General features: G+C 34.6%; 1 protein-coding gene and 1 long non-coding RNA gene across 3 annotated transcripts in view; one reads left to right on the top strand and one right to left on the bottom strand.

Annotated features, from left to right (window-relative positions):
* Positions 1-20,087, top strand: part of LOC103316856 (protein lin-52 homolog) — a 115,311-nt gene that overhangs the window by 86,597 nt on the left and 8,627 nt on the right. The window contains exon 1 of one of the 2 annotated variants that reach the window (XM_031930716.2): positions 3,497-3,674. The exons of the other annotated variant lie outside the window; for it this stretch is intronic. The gene's annotated coding sequence lies outside the window, so the exon portion shown is untranslated. Of the gene's footprint in view, positions 1-3,496; positions 3,675-20,087 lie in introns of those variants that run through there. 2 annotated transcript variants of the gene reach the window in all.
* On the bottom strand, positions 917-2,331 carry LOC103316853. Its single transcript, XR_512582.3, has 4 exons — positions 1,870-2,331; positions 1,688-1,766; positions 1,379-1,466; positions 917-1,295 (listed from the first exon to the last, which is right to left on the bottom strand). It is a non-coding gene; the product is annotated as an uncharacterized LOC103316853 (long non-coding RNA).

Here is a 20,087-nt window from a genome sequence, read left to right as displayed (position 1 = left end):
GTACCTAAGAGGTGTAAAATATAGAACTAAGCGAAATTGAAATTAAATTTAAAAAAATTCTATTTCATTAAAAATTACTATCTATGGATAGTAAAATTTAGTATCTTAAAAGTCTGTTACCAATTTGTTATGAAAAGCAGTAAAAATTACTATCCCAAATAGTAATTTCTACTATCAAATTTTTCTCAGTGTAAAATAATAGCTTGTGTTAAAAAATAAGTGTATCGAATGTTCGTGTAGAAAATATCTATGTAAAATTTTTTCGTGTAGGAATAGTACATTGTGCATTAAGGGTTAAAAATAGGCTATTTCGAGCGTAGGCGAGGCGTAAACGTGTGCTGAAAACACCTCATCCGAGTTTAAGATAGCCTTTCTTCCCATGGTACACACCGTATTTTTTACAACATGATAGGACCTCTTTCAACGCCAGAAAGTAGAATGGGGAATCATGCATTCCAAGTTGTGCACAGTACAGTTGTTAGTTTTTGTGTTTAGAATTCAAATATTCACGCCCTTCTTATGCCAATTCTCGATCGAAATTCGCTTATGAACAGTTACGCATTTGTGACAAAATAGCAGTAGTTTCGCGCTGATATCTCTAATGGCAAACATAAATATTATGTACAACAATGTTTCAATGTTTGTATTTGGAACAATTGATAAATAAAAATGATTAAGAGCCCTAGTAGGAATTTTGAGCAATCTTGAGCAGTCACTGACCATTCCTGACAAAATAGAGCAGTTACTGGCCAGTACTGTCCAGAGACTGTTAAATTTCTACTAGGGCTGTTAATCATTTTTAATCCCTAGTGCAATAATTTCTGAAAAATTAGCCATAAGTGTATTTTTTAAAAAATTTATAAATTTTGCGAAAACTTAAAAAACACGTATTCATAGTGGGGGAAAAAAATTATTTTTCTCCGCTTACAGCGAGAAAAAATGACCTGTTTTTCCCCTAGGGGAAATAAGGCCATTTTCCCGCTATTAATACGTGTTTTCTAAGGTTTTGCAAATTTTATACGTTGTTTAAAATACACGCTTACTAACAACTGTATTGTGCACGACTTGAAATGCACGATTCCCTACGCTACTTTCCGGCGTTGAAATAGGTCCTTTTATGCCCTCGTTGTTAAAAATACGGTGTGTTCCATGGGCAGAAAGGCTATTTCAGACTCGCGTGAGGTGTTTTGAGCACCTCACCCGAGATGATAAATCTCTGACTCAAGGTGATACAATAAAGATAAGAGGAAAATACTTAGAGCCATGTTTAGACATTAAAATTCATTGTAGCTAACCTAAAAACAAATAACGTAAAGATATCATTATAAATGGTATCCTACGTAAACCTATTCGAGGTGAAAAAATTGTGTATACGTACATTAGTACTTATTTGTTTGATAGTATAAGGGAGTTATGACTTTCAGCTTATGGTACTTTTCGAGGAGTGATGATTGACTACTCATTAACTGGAATCAAAAAGACATTTTATAAAAAACGACTTGATTTATGTCTAGAATATTTTGATATAAAGCATACTGGTATAATGTATTACGAAAACACTATTGGCCATTTAATACAGCAGCTTTTCAAAGATTGCACAACAGATGTTTTTTATATATCATTAGAGCAAAAGATAAAATTAGTCATTCATTTGTTTAATTCTTTCATATAAAAATTGTTGTGTTACCTTTGCGTAGTCTTTAAGAAGTTTTGAAGTCTACTTTCCGGCACTCTAAAAGCTCGAGGAATCTTTATGACTGACTCATCTATGACATAAATTAAATAGGAAGCGTGAGATACGGAAAGCGTTCTGCGCACACGATGTCTGCTGTATAAGACATACATCCTATTACAAAATACATTTTTAACCTGTTTCTCCCGCATCTAAATTGTCACGAAAACTGCAGCTGCGGCTACCACTTGTTGACGAGAAAAAATCGGTTTGGCTGCTATCAATGTTCCCGCTCCCATTGTCAGAATATTCACAGCTTTCATTGCTTGAACTTTTACGTGCAGCTTATCTTCTTTTCGCCTATGCAAACTTTAAATGAATTTTCATATGCAAAATTTCAATTGATTTGGAACTACTCAGTGAAGTGCGCGAAATCGCAAACAGCTCTTGTCAACAAACCGATAAGGTTAGTAATCGAAGCGGTTGTTTTTCGATCCGACGTGAACGTTGCCGTGGTAAAAATTCGTGACTCAATTTACGTTTGTCTCAAAGAAAGGTTAAACGGGAAAAATGTTTGAATCCGGCGTCGTAAATGTACAAAACATAAAAATGGCAAAGCGTTTGGGGATCCAGTTAGTATGATGCTAATGTTCTCCGAAAAAGCGGTAAGTCGTATAGTTTACTCTGCATGACAGATAAAAATTTCATGCGGGAATAGTATCCCGCAGCGGCATGTACCGCTGAGCAAATTTAGCTTGCCTCACTTTTGCTCAGCACATGCGCTGTCTGCAAGTTAAGGGGTCCAGCCTGGGTTGAATTCTGCAAAAAAACAACAAAATATTTTGTTGTTTTTTTTGCAGGATTTTACCCAGGCTGAACCCCTTAACATCTTTTATTAGAGAAACGCAATCAACGACTGTCGCAGAAAGACAAAGAGGCACTTTAAAAAAGTGTTATGGGTGATCGAGACACAAAGCTACTATCTGAGGCTTCTTTTTTTGACGAAGTGGGAACTTTGAGTGGAAACAAAGCTAAACCTCATAAAAATGACATATACAAGTTCAATATTTTCATATTTGCTCTTTGCAAGCATATTAGTGCTTGTACATACATAATATTTTATGATCTCGTATTTATATTGAAATAATTTTTCAGTATTTCCGATGAAGAATCACAGAGTGATTCAAGTAATGACAAGTCGGACACTAAGGCAGATGATGAGCATGAGAGCAATGATTGATGGACGTTTGAAATTTGGCATGATATTTTGAATTTTTAAGTACTACATTTTCCTCAAATATCAATATAAAAAATTATTTTTTTCAAAAGTTGTTAACAATTTACGATTTTTGTGCTTAATCTCAATTTTCAAGTAAACAAATCGAGATAGAGGAGTGCCACCGCGGACTTTTTTGTACATAATTTTAATAACGAAAAACTTTGTTCTTAACTTTTTTCCGCTAGAATCATTATTTTTCAAACCGCAGAGTTAAATACCAGAAAATATGCTGAAATACGACTTTAATTGTTAATAATTAATTTACTTTACTAAATTTTTGGTTGCGATTGTTAAAGTATTGTTCTATACACTTTTCCGAACCATTGAAGCCCTCAATCTTTCTTATTGGAATTTTTGTAAAAAAAATTAGTCTCTTGGGCTTAATTTGATTGAACTATTATTGTACGCAACCATATCATGAACTTCTTCGAAAATTAATTTTTTTGAAGCACAGAACGTATCTAAAATTATTATTGTCGAAGCAAGCTGCAAGCCCTGAAATTGAGAAAGTGCGCACGCGCGCTTTCAAGCTAAGCACAAGCGCAAAAAACTAAGGCAATTCAGAAACAGCAGCAAGAAGTTCATTTCCTCCTCGACGACATAGTGAACAAACCACTTTCCGGGACTTCCCGTGACAATATTTTGCTAATCATCTTGGACACCGCTTTTCTCTGGATATTATGAAGCCATCAAAAGCAGGAGCTCAGGAGTCCCAGAGAGACAGTAAGTTTTATTTATTTATTTTTTATTCCAGAAATAGTACAGAGTATAACTAATAATAGAAAATACTCGGTACCTTGCCAAGGTAAACGTGGTCACCTGTTCGCAAGTACTGGTACAATATATAATAATAATAATACTTATACGCTACGTAACTACCTCTGGGCGCGACACGGTCGCGCCTATATCGGATTTTTTTTTTTTTTTTTAAATACTAAGGTCCTTTATGTCTGTTACAATGCCGCTACCCTAAGCAGGTCTTGGGCGTTGTCGTCCAGATCGGACGGGTGGGTGCCTATCACCACTACACAGCGCGTCGTTAGGTTGCGGATAGAGGAACAGCCCCTGAGAAAGAGGTTAGCTGCGAATAAATTGAACGCATTCATCTAGAAACACTACGCAAGCACCACAACAACAAAAACACTTCACATTATCTCTTATCTCTCAATCTATCTCTTTCATCACACATTACAAAAATGGGCAAAAATCCTGCTGCCGAGGAGGATGCGGGAGCGATTACAACTGCCCCGAAAGGGGATGTATAGAATGATTCGTCACTTGGTCTTAGGCGGTAACGATGCCAGCGAAGGCGCGCTGACTTGCAGGGGGGCGCTAGGATGCGAGAATGAAACCGTAGTGTGTCTGACGACGAATTGACACTGTCCTCGTCAAAGTCGGAAAGCTCTCATACTTAGTTCTAGAGAGGTATGGGGGTTATCACCTCTAGAACGGTGGACTCACCTGCGATCGGAACAGGATCCGAAGCGCGCGGGTTTAACATAACATCATGGCTCAAAAAAATCAAATCCGAACCAAAAGGGACTTAAGGGTCGGAACTTGGAATGTTCGCAGTCTATACAGAGCAGGTGCGTTTAAAGAACTCGTAAAGGAAGCTGATAGGTACAATCTAGATTTGGTAGCAATACAGGAATCGCGGTGGCCAGATGTCGGAGTACTAGCATCGGGTAACTTCACGTACCTGTATGGGGCCGGGAGTGGGGGATCTCTAGGCACCGGATTTCTCGTAAGCAAAAGCATCATACATTCGGTTAAAAGTTTCAAAACCGTCAATGATAGGCTCTCGTACATCATTATCGAAGGTGAATGGTATAGATATGTATTTATTAATGTACACTGTCCTACGGAGGATAAAGAAGAAGAAGCTAAGGATCTCTATTACGAAACTTTAGAGCAGGTAATCGACCAGTTCGTGTCTTACGACACAAGAATAGTATTAGGCGATTTCAATGCTAAAATAGGTAGGGAAGAAATGTTTAGGCCTACTATAGGGAAGGAAAGCCTGCACGAAGCCAGCAATGATAACGGTATTAGGGTCATAAATTTCGCGACGGCAAAAGATCTTATAATCAAAACTACGTGTTTTAAGCACAAGAACATACAAAAGGCAACGTGGACATCGCCGGACGGGGCCACACAGAACCAAATTGATCATTTCCTCATTGAAAAAAGACGTCATACTAATGTTCTTGACGTAAGGGCTTACAGAGGGGCAGATAGCGACTCGGACCACTTCCTAGTAGTAGCCAAATTAAGAGCTAGACTAGTAGCGAATCAAAATAGTAAGCGAGCAAACAAGGTAGAAAGCTTCGATATGGAGAAACTACGAGATAGAACAGAGCGAATTAGGTACCAGATAGAAATTAATAACAGGTTTCAGGCACTTGAAGAAGCAAACACATCGCCGGAGGGGAATGACGAACCGAATAGCTTATGGGGGGACATCGAAAAAACGGTTGAGATTAATTCAAATATGTCTGAACGGAAGCACGGGAAAGGTCCGAGTAGGCGGTAATGTATCAGAACCCTTCATGATACGCGATGGTTTAAAACAAGGGGATGGGCTCTCTACGGTGCTGTTCAACTTAACGTTAGAGTATGCCGTTAGAAAAATGCAGGTTAGCCAGCTGGGCGCAACTCTTAATGGAACAACGCAGATACTAGGCTACGCAGATGATTTGGATATACTGGAGGATTGTAGGGAAACGGTAGCAAGAAACGCGGAAATCCTCATAAAAGCGGTGGAGTATACAGGGTTAGAAGTGAGTGAATCAAAAACAAAGTACATGATTGTGGATAAGCTAGGCATCTGCAGAGGGGAGGAAGATCTCAGAGTTGGGAATTTTACTTTTGAAAAGGTTAGCGAATTCAGGTATCTGGGTACGACCATAAATGATAGAAACGAGATTAATGTCGAAATAAATAAGATACTCCATTCGGGTAATGCTTGCTTCTACGCCGTGAGTAATTTAATTAAGTCGAGGCTGTTGTCTAAAAACGTTAAAATAAGAATATACAGGACAATAATACTGCCGGTGGTTCTGTACGGGTGCGAAACGTGGGCTCTCACTAAGCAGGTGGACAACCGTTTTAGGGTATTTGAAAATAAAGTCTTGCGAAAAATATACGGGCCGAAGAAGGATGAGGAAACCGGGGAATGGAGGAGACTACACAATGATGAGTTACACAATCTGTATGCGTCACCAAATGTTAACAGAATAGTAAAATCGCGCAGATTGAGATGGGCAGGGCACGTAGCGAGAATGGGAGACGACCGTACGGCAGCGCGTGTCATGAAGGGCAGGCCGATGGTAACGCGACCTCTAGGTAGACCTAGACGTAGATGGGAGGACAACGTAAAAGCGGATCTAGTAGAAATAGGACGGGTGGGTGTCGATCGGAGAGGTGCATCTTGGGTGGGGTTGACACAAGATAGGGCAGCGTGGAAGGCTTGCGTAGATGAGGCAATGAACTTTCGAGTTCCAAATGCCATGTAAAAAAAAAAAATGGTTAATTTTTAATTGCATCCAAATCGCAGTGTAAAAATTACGTCATGTAATTGCAAAGGAGGCAAGGGTTATTGCAAGCACGCAGCAGCAGTATGTATTTATGTAAATGCTGAAAATAGCTATTCTAAAGCAAATGAGCCAATGAATTGGAATAAGTCATCTGATAAACAATTAGAAAAATATCAGAAATGTTGTCGCATCGAAACGCTATTTGCAGCAGAATATAGATGCATAGTTAATTGGGGCGTATTTCGTGAAGTGCGCACTTTAAAAAATAACCATTTAGCTATATATTAAGCTCTCTAACAGAAATGGTCAAAGCTGAGGAGAAGTATGCAAAAAAAAGAAATAGAAAAACAGAGACTTGAAACAGAACGTGATCTTATGAAGTTACTGCAAGATATGTACAAATTACAATACAGTAACAAATTTAGGAGTTATCACGACTATGTTTTGTTGGAACATTCCGAAACGAAAATTAAATTTAAAAAATTGGTCTGACCTGCTGAGTATGCAGCACAGTACTCTTTAATTGAAGACGATGATACCAAATGGACCAATTTCTGTTTAAAATCTGTGGGACACTCTGAATCCTCAACATGGTTTAAAGAACGACATTTGAGAATAACGTGCAGTTCAAAAGCTCACCAAATCAATACAAGAGAACAAAATTTTGACACGTTAGCCGCTAGATTTTTGAAAGAAAAATAGAAAGGTAAAATAACGCAAGATATGCTCTGTGGAATTAAAATGGAACCTGTTGCTGCATCATTTTTTCAACAAAAGACGAAGGCAAAAGTATATAGTGTTGGGTTGGTTGTTTCAATAAAGCAACCATTTCTAGCATGTAGTCCAGATGGTTTAATTAAAATGGAGATTCCATAGAACTATTAGAAATAAAATGTCCACGTTCCTGCAAAGATAGTGAAATTGTAAATTTAGAAGAAAAAAAAGTTTTGTAAAATATTTGGTATTTGAAAATGAAAATGTGAAACTAAAAGAAAATCATGTGTATTATACACAAGTTCAAGTATCAATGTACATATTAGGTATTTCAATTTATCATTTTGTGGTATACTCAAGTAAAGATCACGTACATCTATTAGTATCTAGAAATGAAAATTGTTTAATGAAAGTCATTCCTAAGATTAAATATTTTTATTATAATTATTTTATAAAGCTATTATGAAACTTTCAATTACCTGAAAAAAACTCGTAATGTTTGTTATTATTTTTTATTATAACAATGAAAATTTTATAAAATGTACAAATGTAAAATGATTTAACATAAACCTGTGAAATACTTAATTTTGTTTAATTAAAGGTTTCTTGTTATTAGCAAGTATGCAAATAATATATATTACGTCATCAATTTTGTCAAAAAGTTCTACATTTACATACTGCAAAATTTTAAAAATTTTAATTCGTTGAATGGCTCTTTCAATATGAATCCGCACTGATGCAATACTGTATCCCTCAAGAACCTCCTCCCGAGAGTACTGAGGATCGAGTGCGAAAGGTGGCATTACAAGTGTACACTCGCGCTGCAATAACTCAGTTTTAATCTGGAGAAACCCTTTGTCTGTCATGACTACATCTCCTGGTTCCAGAAGGTCTAAAAATCCTGAGTCGTTTGTGATGAAGCTGTCTGTCGCTCGACCACCATTAGTCGAGGAAATAAAGCACTAAGAACGGCCTGAATGTTGATTTTTAGAGCAGTAAGACGGATCGTAATGCGGTTTTTTGCATTCGATTCGTGAGAGCGTCAGGAAATTTCGTGACCTAGTGTGATTAATTACTTTTTTGAAAATGCATTATTGCATAAATAATAAGCATTTTAAAATTGCATTCCGAGGAGACACTAAATAAAATTTTACAACTCGGTAAAAATTGATGGAAATGAGTCCAGTTTTGCTACCCGGGGGTTTTTGAGGTCGCTGAACACGAATATGTATGTATGTATGTTTGTTTGTTTATAGCACCTTGGGGTTGACCCCTATCTGGTGTGAGGAAAAATAATACAAGAGATAAGTATATAAGTTGCTGATAAACAATTGAGTATAGCGGAGATAGTTACGGTGATAGACAGTAATGTTACAAATTTGGTTGAAGTACATGGATTTTAGATCGGAATAGATTTGATTCGATAGATCGTTGACATATAATCGAGACAATAAGATGCCTAGACGCGTAGGTTCTCTCGCTCGATGCTCTGATTCCAGTCTTCAATGTCACGCAGGACGAGTGAGTTTCGCAGAGAATCTTTGAAGGAACCTAGGAGCGGGGCCGAGTAGTTCGAAATCTTAAGGGAGTTGAGTAGCGACGCGGATTGTATCGAAAATGAGTTTCGAAGGGCCTCGGTTCGAGGGGTGGGGTACACTAGGGACTGTGGAGGGTTGCGTTCGGACCGACGCATGGCGACGTCGGAGACGAGGCGAGAAAATCTTTTTGTCAAATAGTGAGGCCGATCGTTGGCAATAACTGAGTAGGCCAAGGAGCCCAGAAGATAGTCACGCCTGCGCCTTGCGGACAACCAGCCCAGCTTAAGTCGGTAGGGCGTGACGTGGGCGCGGCACGGGATATTCCCATGCACAAACCGTACGCACGCATTTTGCGCGCGCTGCAGTTTTAGTTACCGTGTGACGTCAACATCGTGGTAGATAGAGCTGGCATAGTCGAAACGGGGGAAAACCAGAGATTCGACGAGCTAGCATTTAAGATCGGTAGTTAGGGCGTGCCGAAAGTACTTGAGAGATTACAGTAAGTGAAAGACCTTCATGTGAACGTGCTTAGTGTGCAGCTTCCAGTCGAGATTTGGGGTGAGCCAGACGCCCAAGACGCAAGCTTCAGTAACGAAGTCAAGAGGGGAGTCACCGATCTAGATCTTCTGGAGAGAGGTCAAATCGATTTTGCTGGTGAAGAATTGGCTCCCTAGGATCATCACTTTACATTTCGATGCGTTGAGCGATAGGCCGTTCTCTTCGGCCCACCCTGCCACGGCGAGAGCATCCTCTTGAGCGTTCCTAATGCGAATTTCCACAAGATAAATTATTAACGTAACAGAAAATGTTACAGTAGAGGATTTCGCGAATGAGGTTTTACATTACGCTTTAACATTTGTTACTCACAAGGAAAGGTACCCAACCCGAACTCACCGATTTTGATGATTTTCATATATGTTGTATAACATAAAAAAATAAGAGACACGTATTTTTTTTTATCGGCTAATTTTCACTTTTAAGGGGTAAAAACCTCCCCTAAAGTTAACCCCCAAAAAGCGTTTTTTTTAAATATCTCGGCTTAAAATTAATATTTTTCAATGAAACAAATTGGAGGTTATTTCTTACAAAAAGAGCAAGTATTTCATGGTGATTTGAAGAGTAAGGGTAGCATCCCCTATTTTTTAGGGGTTGAAAACATATATTTTTTGGCATAATTTTATAATAAAAATGTTTAAACCGACTAAAAAAAATTGGAAAAAATGTTTAAACATCCATAATAACAAAATTTAGTTGACGTCTTTCGGTGTTTTCATAAATATTACCCCTAAGGGGGTAAACCACCCCTAACACAAAATAACTGTAAATATGTAATTCAATACATAATATTTCGTAGAAAGTTTGTATATAGAGGTTTGCGAGGTCGCTGATTACAAATCTGTTATCAGATTTTGAAAATTCAAAATGGCGGATCCAATATGGCGGACGGAAATATCGAAAAAAAATTTTATATAATAAAAAAGTTTTAAACGACTAAAAAATTTGGAAAAAATTTGTAAACATCTATAATAAACAAATTAAGTTTTTCGGTTTTTTCATAGATACTTCCCCTTAGGGGGGTAAACCACCCCTAACACAAAATAACTATAAGTATACTTCAATCCATAATATTTTGTAGAAGGTTTGTATATAGAGGTTTTCGAGGTCGCTGATTACAAATCTGTTATCAGATTTTGAAAATTCAAAATGGCGGATCCAATATGGTGGACGGAAATATCGAAAAAAAATTTTAACTTTCAAAAAAACTTGTTTACAAATGTGTGATCTTTGTAGCCTGTACATGTGAACTAAAGAGCCTTAAACCCTAAACCCCTAAAGAACAAATAGGCTAAATGGTTGTGCATTTTAACCAAACGACTCCAAACCCCTAACCTCCAGACAAGCCGAAGGCCTATGCTTTACCGTAGACACGAGTATAGACATATTACCGATATTTTATTCTATCATTTTGTATGTAACAAATAACGTCTCGTTTTATGTTTCAATCAAAGATTATTTATTTTTCTGCTTTTATAAATTAGCATAATTTCAAAAGTAATTTCATAAATTATAAAGTATTTCATAAATTGCATAATTATATAATTTTATAAATTCAAAAAGTCCACACTTTTTTGCAAATGAAAAAACATAGGTTAATAAAATTAGTTTATCAAACTCTTTTGCGTTTTGTAATAAAATTTAATGTTGTCAAACTTGGGAGTTTTTCATTGTTACAATTATTTCGTAAGCCAAACGTTTTTTAGATGAATTCTCGAAGTAATGATTATTGTATCTATAGTAAAATATTTACAGTCTGGAATTCCATAATAATTCTATTTGATACGATTTAATGAATTTATCAAAAAATCTAAATTTAATAATAAATATTATTCTAATTATTATTATTATTTTTCATTATCATTGCTATTATCAGTATTACTGTTATTATTGCTATTGCAATTATGCTTATTCTTCTTCTTATTATTATTATTATTATATTACTATGATAATTTTTGTTATTGGTAAAAATACATAAAAGAATATTAATACTCGAACTTCATTTGCAATTAAAGAACACGTTGTTATTGAAAGGGAATTTTATATGCATTCATTAGTTTAATGAATGTTATCGTACATTCAATGATAATTCCACAGATAAATGTCTTTCACTCATAAAAGTTGTTGACAATATGTGCGAATCAGTATGTTCTTTTTTTAGATTGTTTTCATCGAGTGTTTACCTCAGCTGCCTATGTTATTTTTTAGGCAGTGAGTGAGTTTTGTGGGTATTCTAGTTCGATGCCGGAAAGTACGAATAGTACGTCTTTTTGTTTGTCAGTGGTATCATACAGTTGTAGAAAATTTTCTTTAGTGATTTTATATAGATTTACATTATTCAATTTCAAAGTGAATAAAAGTTGAATAAAACCAAAAATAGAGTTTTCCGAACATCACAAAGTGGAACGAGAATTCTTCTCCAATGCATAAATTAATGATTTGATTCAATTTACATTCACTCGTTTTATTCTGGTAGAAATGTAGCAGTCGTGCCTTACATGCAAAAACACAGCTTGTATAAATTTTACCGCTTGTTTCCATTTTAGATTGAAAAATGAAAATTAATCCGTTAAACGTTCTAAACTTATTATTAGCATACTTTCAAGCGTTAAACATACCAGATAGTGTCACGAATTATCACGAAACAGAGTTGGCCGAAAAAATAAAAGAAATTTTAATAGATGCAACACATGATTTCAACGATGTAGAAATGATTACTGATGACTCTTTGGATTTTCAAGAAGAGTATAAAGACCATAATGTGGAAATAATTGAAGATGAAGTGCAACATCATTTTCCTGATCCGGATATAGCACCAACAAATCAATGTACAGCAGATAATGAAGAACTAGATTTTGAATACAAAAAAAGAGCTGTAGAATTTTGGAGAAGTAGCAAAACGAAGCAAAATTTAAGTCTCAAAACAGTGCAAAACAGATTCAAAAAAGTATCATCTATTAGTCAGCTACGTCGTTGGGCTCATTCAATTAATAAAGGTGGCACGTATAAAGAAAAAGTAGCACAAATTTGTCAGTATACCCTGGATAATTTTCAAGCAGCTCTCGACAGTGGTTCAATTATCCATGATGAAGATATAATTCGATGGGCCTTACAAGCTAAAAAAGAAATTGGTTTTGATGATATTAGATTCAAAGCTTCTAAACATTGGTTACTCAAATTTAAGCAAGCACACCGAATAGTTTCTAGGAAAATAAATAAGTTCATAACAAGAAAAACACTAGAAAGTAGTGCAGAACTTACGGCTAAAGCTGAAGCATTTATCGATGACGTTAAATCGTGTATACCAAGGATTGGACTCGAAAATTTGTATAATACAGATCAGAGCGGATTTCAGCTAGAAATGCATTCTGGAAGAACATTAGCAGTAGAAGGAGAAAAGCAAGTGCAATATCTGGTACAGTCAATTTCAGCAACAACGCATAGTTATACTATACAGCCACTAATATCAGCTACTGGACAACTGTTGTCACCGCTATTTATTGTTTTAGAGGAACCAAGTGGCAAGTTTGGCCCTATTGTAGAACAAAACATATTTAGACCAGAAAACGTGTACGTGGAAGCATCCAAATCTGGAAAATTAACAACAAGTAAGGGAACTAATAACAATTTTTACATTGTAATATCGTTGATCAGTTAATTAGTAAGTCGTTTAATTGCAGATCACTTCAAAATCTGGTTGGAAAAAATATTTTATCCCTATGTAGGCCATCACTCAATACTATTACTTGATTCTTGGAGTGGTCATTGTGACAAAGTTATAGAAGAAACAATGCCACAAAATAAAATTATTAACATAAAAAAATTCCAACTGGAACCACAGGAAAAATCATGAATGAATGGATCATGATATGAATTTACATGTGAGAAATAATATAATTAAACTTCAATCATTGGTTCACAACCAACTGTCTTCACCGAGATATATAGATTTGTTTAAATATTCCTGGTATAAAAGCGGTTACGTCAATGAAAAACCAGATAAATTTGATAATCCTATAGATTTCAGTTTTGGCAAGTCTTGTGCAACACATTGTGAAATAGAAGGGTGCACAAACATTGCAATTGTACGATGTGGTTGGTGCAAAAAAGCATTGTGCTTTAAACACTTTTATGAGGACTACCATTATTGTAAAAACATCGTAAAATAATATATTTTATGCTCAATACAAAAAATGCACTATGGCAAAAGATAAAAGATTGTAGATTATTATTATACTCTAATATTATAAACAAAAATACATTATAAGTTGAATTTACAATAAAGGAATTTCAATAACATTCTGATAACAATTTCTACGGAAATTATAAAACTGCTTCACACACAGAATTTTCTTGTTTACAAATTTAGTTATTTGAGGTGGTTTGGTTAAAAAGCACAACCATTTAGCCTATTTGTTCTTTAGGGGTTTAGGGTTTAAGACTCTTTAGTTCCCATGTACAGGCTACAAAGATAACACATTTATAACAAGTTTTTATGAAAGTTAAAATTTTTTTTCGACATTTTCGTCCACCACATTGGTTCCGCCATTTTGAATTTTCAAAATCTGATATCAGATTTGCAAAGAGCGATCTCGAAAACCCTTATATACAAACCTTCTACAAAATATTATGGATTGAAGTATACTTATAGTTATTTTGTGTTAGGGGTGGTTTACCCCCTAAAGGGTAGTATCTATGAAAAAATCGAAAAACTTAATTTGTTTATTATAGATGTTTACAAATTTTTTCCAATTTTTTTAGTCGTTTAAAACTTTTTTATTATATAAAATTTTTTTTCGATATTTCCGTCCTATTGGTTCCGCCATTTTGAATTTTCAAAATCTGATAACAGATTTGTAATCAGCGACCTCGAAAACCTCTATATACAAACTTTCTACGAAATATTATGTATTGAATTACATATTTACAGTTATATTGTGTTAGGGGTGGTTTACCCCCTTAGGGGTAATATTTATGAAAACACCGAAAGACGTCAACTAAATTTTGTTATTAAGGATGTTTAAACATTTTTTCCAATTTTTTTAGTCGGTTTAAACATTTTTATTATAAAATTATGCCAAAAAATATATGTTTACAACCCCTAAAAAATAGGGGATCTTACTCTTTAAATCACCATGAAATACTTGCTCTTTTTGTAAGAAATAACCTCCAATTTGTTTCATTGAAAAATATTAATTTTAAGCCGAGATATTTAAAAAAAACGCTTTTTGGGGGTTAACTTTAGGGGAGGTTTTTACCCCTTAAAAGTGAAAATTAGCCGATAAAAAAAAATACGTGTCTCTTATTTTTTTATGTTCTACAACATATATGAAAATCATCAAAATCGGTGAGTTCGGGTTGGGTACCTTTCCTTGTCAGCTTTATGGTTACGGTACTATGAATAGAAAATTAACGAATAAAATAATTTTGAATATGAGCTCGATGTATATTGCCCAATGTATAAACATTTTAATAGCAAAGTTTCAAAATTTAACGGAATTATGTAATATGGCCGAAATCATAAAGAATGGATTCGAAAAATTTAAAACAGAACATTCAACGTTTGAGTTTCTTAAAAAAATAGACCGTTATTTTTCACTCATACAAATTGTAGTTAAATCATTTTTTTTAAATATGGAAAAAAGAAAATAAGGACCGAATTTTAGTAAAAAAAATACAATAAGTGTGATACCTATCAAATCAGTTCTAAAAAATTTTTAAAAGATTAAACAAAGTCCACTTATTGACTCAGAAATAGAAGGTGAATTTTGAAAAAAATTAAACTGTTGTCGCGTTTGTATTATGCCTAAATCTGAGTTAAGAAAAAGCACTAAAGAGAAAATACAATATTTACGTGAAAAATCTAACTATTCTCAATACTGTTCTGAAAAAAGTTTTGGTATACCTGAAGATTGTGCATTTAACTGAATATCTCATTACCATGTTACACAAAATCTTTCAGTAGACCCAATGCATGATTTAATCGAAGATATGCCGATACGATATTGCAAAAATTCTTGAAGTTTTCTTAATTACACCCAAGTTTTTTACGATTGATGTTTTGAATGAACGGATAAACTGTTTTAACTATGATTCAAATAACCTTCCTCATCCTTTAAAAATGAAAGCAATTAATAAAAAAGAAATTATTTTATCGGCTTTTGAAATGCTAAATTTTATTCTTAATTTAGGCTTAATTATCGGAGATTTAATACCCAAAAAAAATATTAGACTCTTTATTTAATGTTACGAAAAATTATACTGATAACAATTGCTGATGTCATTACTACAGAGATAATAGAAGGTTTTGACACACTAGTTTTTAAATATTTAACATTATTACATCGGAGTTTGTTCAAATGTACATTCAAATTCAAGCACCATAATTTATATCATTATTCCCGTTTCATGCGTACATGGCCTACATAGGCCCTTTATAATTCATGTCCAGCATTCGGTATGAAGCAAAACATAAACAGATCAAAGAAACCAGCATAGCTACCGCAGGTTGAAAATTCCTACGCTTACATTAGCTATACAACAACAGTTACAGTATTGTCATAGATTAGTTAAAAATATTGGATTTTCTGATAATATATCTTGTGGGACTTCATTGTATAAATGAGATGAATCTATTAATTTTAATAAGTTTAAAGAATATTTACCGCTAACAAGTTTTTTGAATTTTTGTTTTTCGTGGATCAAAATACATGGAACCAGCTATAAGCCAGATATGGTTTTAACTATCACTGCAAACTATTTAAATATTTCCTTTGCGAAAATAAAATATTTATTTTTGATCAATGAAAACGAGATTTGTTTTATTTATAATACATTAAAGGAAGATTTGAATCCGCACGTTTGTGGTTACAAAGTATCAGAAACAAATGAATGGGGGTTTCTAAAACATAAAGATTTAGTAGATCACCATGCATATAAAGTGCATATTATGTCCGACCAAAGAGGTTATGTATTATCTTATAGTATGGATTAAAATGCTTTTGTAAAATTTTAATAAATTCTTAGTTAAGTTCAGTGAATTTATATTCGAGTTATTTTATTATTTTCCTCTTTACATATTATTAATATTCTTTTGAAATAATTTAATTTATTTGTTCTAAAATTTTTCGTTCTTATACAGGTTTTACATTTTTTTCCATAAATACAAGAAAATATTGAGTAGACTGTTATTAAATTGAGAGTTTTTTTATAAAATTGAGAAAAAAGTTGTACCTTTATAAATAAGTATTTTCTTAGATACAGCTCAATATTCTCTTTTTATAGCATATTTTTGCGTTTCAATAAATATTTTCCAAATGCAAAATATGCTAATGTCAAGGTAATATCTACTTTTATTGAAATAAAAAAAAGTTGTATCTGCAAGTAATTATTTTCTAAAATGCAGCTTGACATTCTTTTTTTATAGCATATGTTTTTTGCGTTTAAATAAACATTTTTTAAATGCAAAATGTGTTAAATTTACTACAAGATCTCTCTTTGAATATACAATTTATTTTATATATGCAATGAAATATTTATTAAAATCAATTTTAGGGTGGTTTTTATATTTCTGTTTTCAAAAAATATTTTTTTCCTATTAACCTAGTAAGTAGCTCAGAACAACTTTGTTATTACTTGAGTGTAAAAAATATTTATTAAAATCTAATGTAGGACCCACTGCGATAATATTTATTAAGTCTAATTGTAATCTAGTCCTAGTTATAGTTAATTGATTAATTTTATGCTATTTTAAGCTGTTAACTGAAATACTTTTGTGTTCGACTACAACACCCATGATAATTATTTAGTCGTATAGCATGAGTTTGCATTCACATCAGTGTCGGAGTCGAAATCAGAAGTTTTTCAGTTAAGGTTGATTCAACTTTAAATATCTTTCCACAATCACAAAAGAAATCTATATGCAAAATATGAGCTCTCTAGACCTGTTAGTTTTTGAATAAGAATAAATGCAAAAATGGAGAAACAGGTATCGGTCTCAAAATCTCTCACAACTGTTAAAAGTCAAAATTCTAATTAATGCCTTGTTAAAAAAGCTAAAATACTTATCACTTTCTTCATGTAAAAATACACTGGAAACCAGAAATAAAAACCAGAATTTGATTAAATTAAAAAATTCATATGGACCTCGATGTGAAAATATGAATGACAACAGTTAAATCATAATCATGTAGGTTACATGTTTTCTAGGTAGCATAGTAAGTATCTGTGTAAAATTTCAGTTATATAGCTTTTTTATAATGCAAATAAATGACATTTTAATGATAGACAAACCCACTGACTCTTATACTGAACTTTTCTTCAAATTCACTATTCAAACCAATGATGACGACATTGGGCATTTTTAATATATTTATTAAAAAATAGTTTTGAGGGATTTAGTACCATGTTACATGCTTATAAAATATGGCGCCGCCCAACACTTATGGTAGATTTTCTACCAATGTTATTAGACAGAGATATAATCAAGAGCGCGCGGAGCGCGCCTTCATTCTTAGTGTAACTATATAATGCCTTTAACAAACAACATATCATGCCTCAAAATAATAAATAAGTAAAGTACGGACACGGATTTACTTTTATTTTTAAGGTAAGCTTGCACACAATATATTTACTACTGTCTTCTAGTGGGCAATAAGTGCACACAAGCGCCACGTCATTCAGTGGCACTTAGAAGTTTCCGTAAATGAACTCCGCGCGCGAGACTTTGCACGCAGGCGACAGATAGGCTGCGTCCAGAATTATAGTACCTATAGACAGTGGCGTTTTCGACAGTGCTACCAATGTAATTCAGCTTTTGCTAGCAGGCTAAATCTAACCTTGAAAACTAAAGACATTGGCGGCACTGCAGAAAACTCTAGTGTTTACGTAGGTGCTAGCGTATACAATCAATTCTGGACGCAGCCTCAGAAGATCCATTCTAGCTAGTCTACCAGATAGGTGCTTGTTTACGCCAGTATCGTTACTCGATTATCCGACCCTCGATCTACAACCCATGTGTGCAGTTCTCAATATCACAGCTCAACCGAGAGAGCCATTGTGCGTCTTCGCTTCGAGCATGTCTGTCGTGCGACTTCGCCACCGCACCCTCAAAGGAGAGCACCGAGAAGTTGGCACCCCGAAATTAATTATCAACAATATGACCATATCTAATCGATAGCGCATAAAAAATGCATTAAAAATTTACAAGTGAGACGGTTGCGCGAATTTTGGTTTTGAAGCAAAATCAAAAATTCTTCCGGGGGCTAGGGTTTCTTATATTTCTATATTTACCATATTAATAAAATAGTTATAACACTATAAAAATGCTAATCAATAGATTTTTGCATGCGCAATCAGCACCCGTAAACGGTTTATGCCTATGATAATTATTTATTGCAAAAAAATTTTTTAATATAGTAGTTTGAGGAGTCGGGGCCAGGCCAAAAAATTTTATTGATTTATTTATTTAATTATTTATTTATTAAATAATTTTTTTTTTCTTTTTTTGAAGAAGTTTGAAGAGCTCGATATTTATATATAAAATGATTTACTTGGAAAAATAGCATAAAAATAGAATAGAAAGTTACGTAAATTCGCGATTTCAATTACCAACTTACGCACGAATTAGAAGTCTTTACAAAATGAAGGTTTATTTAGCATTTCTGAACTCTGCTGTTGCACTTCTAGTTCGCCTCCTAGGTTTGCTAAGCGGTACATTATTAGGTGCATAAACGCCCAGCCAACTGAGAAACGTATCTTGGTCGACTGTTTCGATGATTGGCTTGATTTTTGCGGCGTCTATTTCAGGAACGATTACCTCGGCTGTTCGGACGAACGCTGAATTTTCATCGACCCTTTGATTGGCCACACTTTTTTCCTGTTGTCGCTTCCTTGCTTGTAGGGGCTCAGCTCGCAGCGTGCAGTTTTGATGCTCCTCGACTTTATCAGACTCCTTGCGACGTCGCTTTTGTCCCTGTGACTGACTCTTTGTTTTTTTATTAACATATAGCCAGCCACGCCACGTGGACTCTGGTATTCCTAACTCCCTTACGATGATGCAGTTGCGCGCTCCCTGGTCGCGCATCTTTATGGCCCTTACCTTTACTTCGTCCGAGTATGGAGCAGAGATTTTTGGAGACATTTTTGAAAACTATAACTTACGTATCACAGGAAAATCTAGGTGTAGAGCTACCTTGACGGCTAAACCTCGAATGGCAGCCTGACCGCTTGAACGTTCATTCCAGAACCCTGAACGGAGGGATGAAGGGAGGGGGGATAGGAGAGGAGTGGTAGGTGGCAGCACGGTCGACTGCGGGCATTAGCACGATTGGCTCGAGTTCCAGACATGGCAGTTTGTGGGTGTGTCTGGATAAGCGGTGTAACAATGTCTATTATTGTTTTTATTTTACTAGGGCTTAATAAAAGCGATACGTTTTTAATATTTTCAATAAAATTTTTTTTCAAATTAAATTAAATAACAAATTTTTTAGTAAATAGATTACTTGTTGGTTTTTCTGCAAAATGAACCTAGACCAAAACCCTTCATTTATAGTAGTAAGAGGAACTCTACGCCGATAGACATACTGCCACGGCTAAAGAGATACTGCTGCATGCGCTGGACTTGAAAAGTTTTAAAAGTAACCACAACACGTTACAAGTGTTTTCGAAAGGCCACTTTGACGACGAGTAAAGAAAAGCATAAATCTTTTTCGGTTTAATTTTTTTGCGCATTTTGAGAGCGATCTACTAGCACTTTTACCCGCATGCACACTTTCTCTCTGTGTTTACACGGG

The sequence above is a fragment of the Nasonia vitripennis genome, chromosome 4 (assembly GCF_009193385.2).
Source record: "Nasonia vitripennis strain AsymCx chromosome 4, Nvit_psr_1.1, whole genome shotgun sequence".
Lineage (NCBI taxonomy): Eukaryota > Metazoa > Arthropoda > Insecta > Hymenoptera > Pteromalidae > Nasonia > Nasonia vitripennis.
This window is presented reverse-complemented; position numbering and strand designations above follow the sequence as displayed.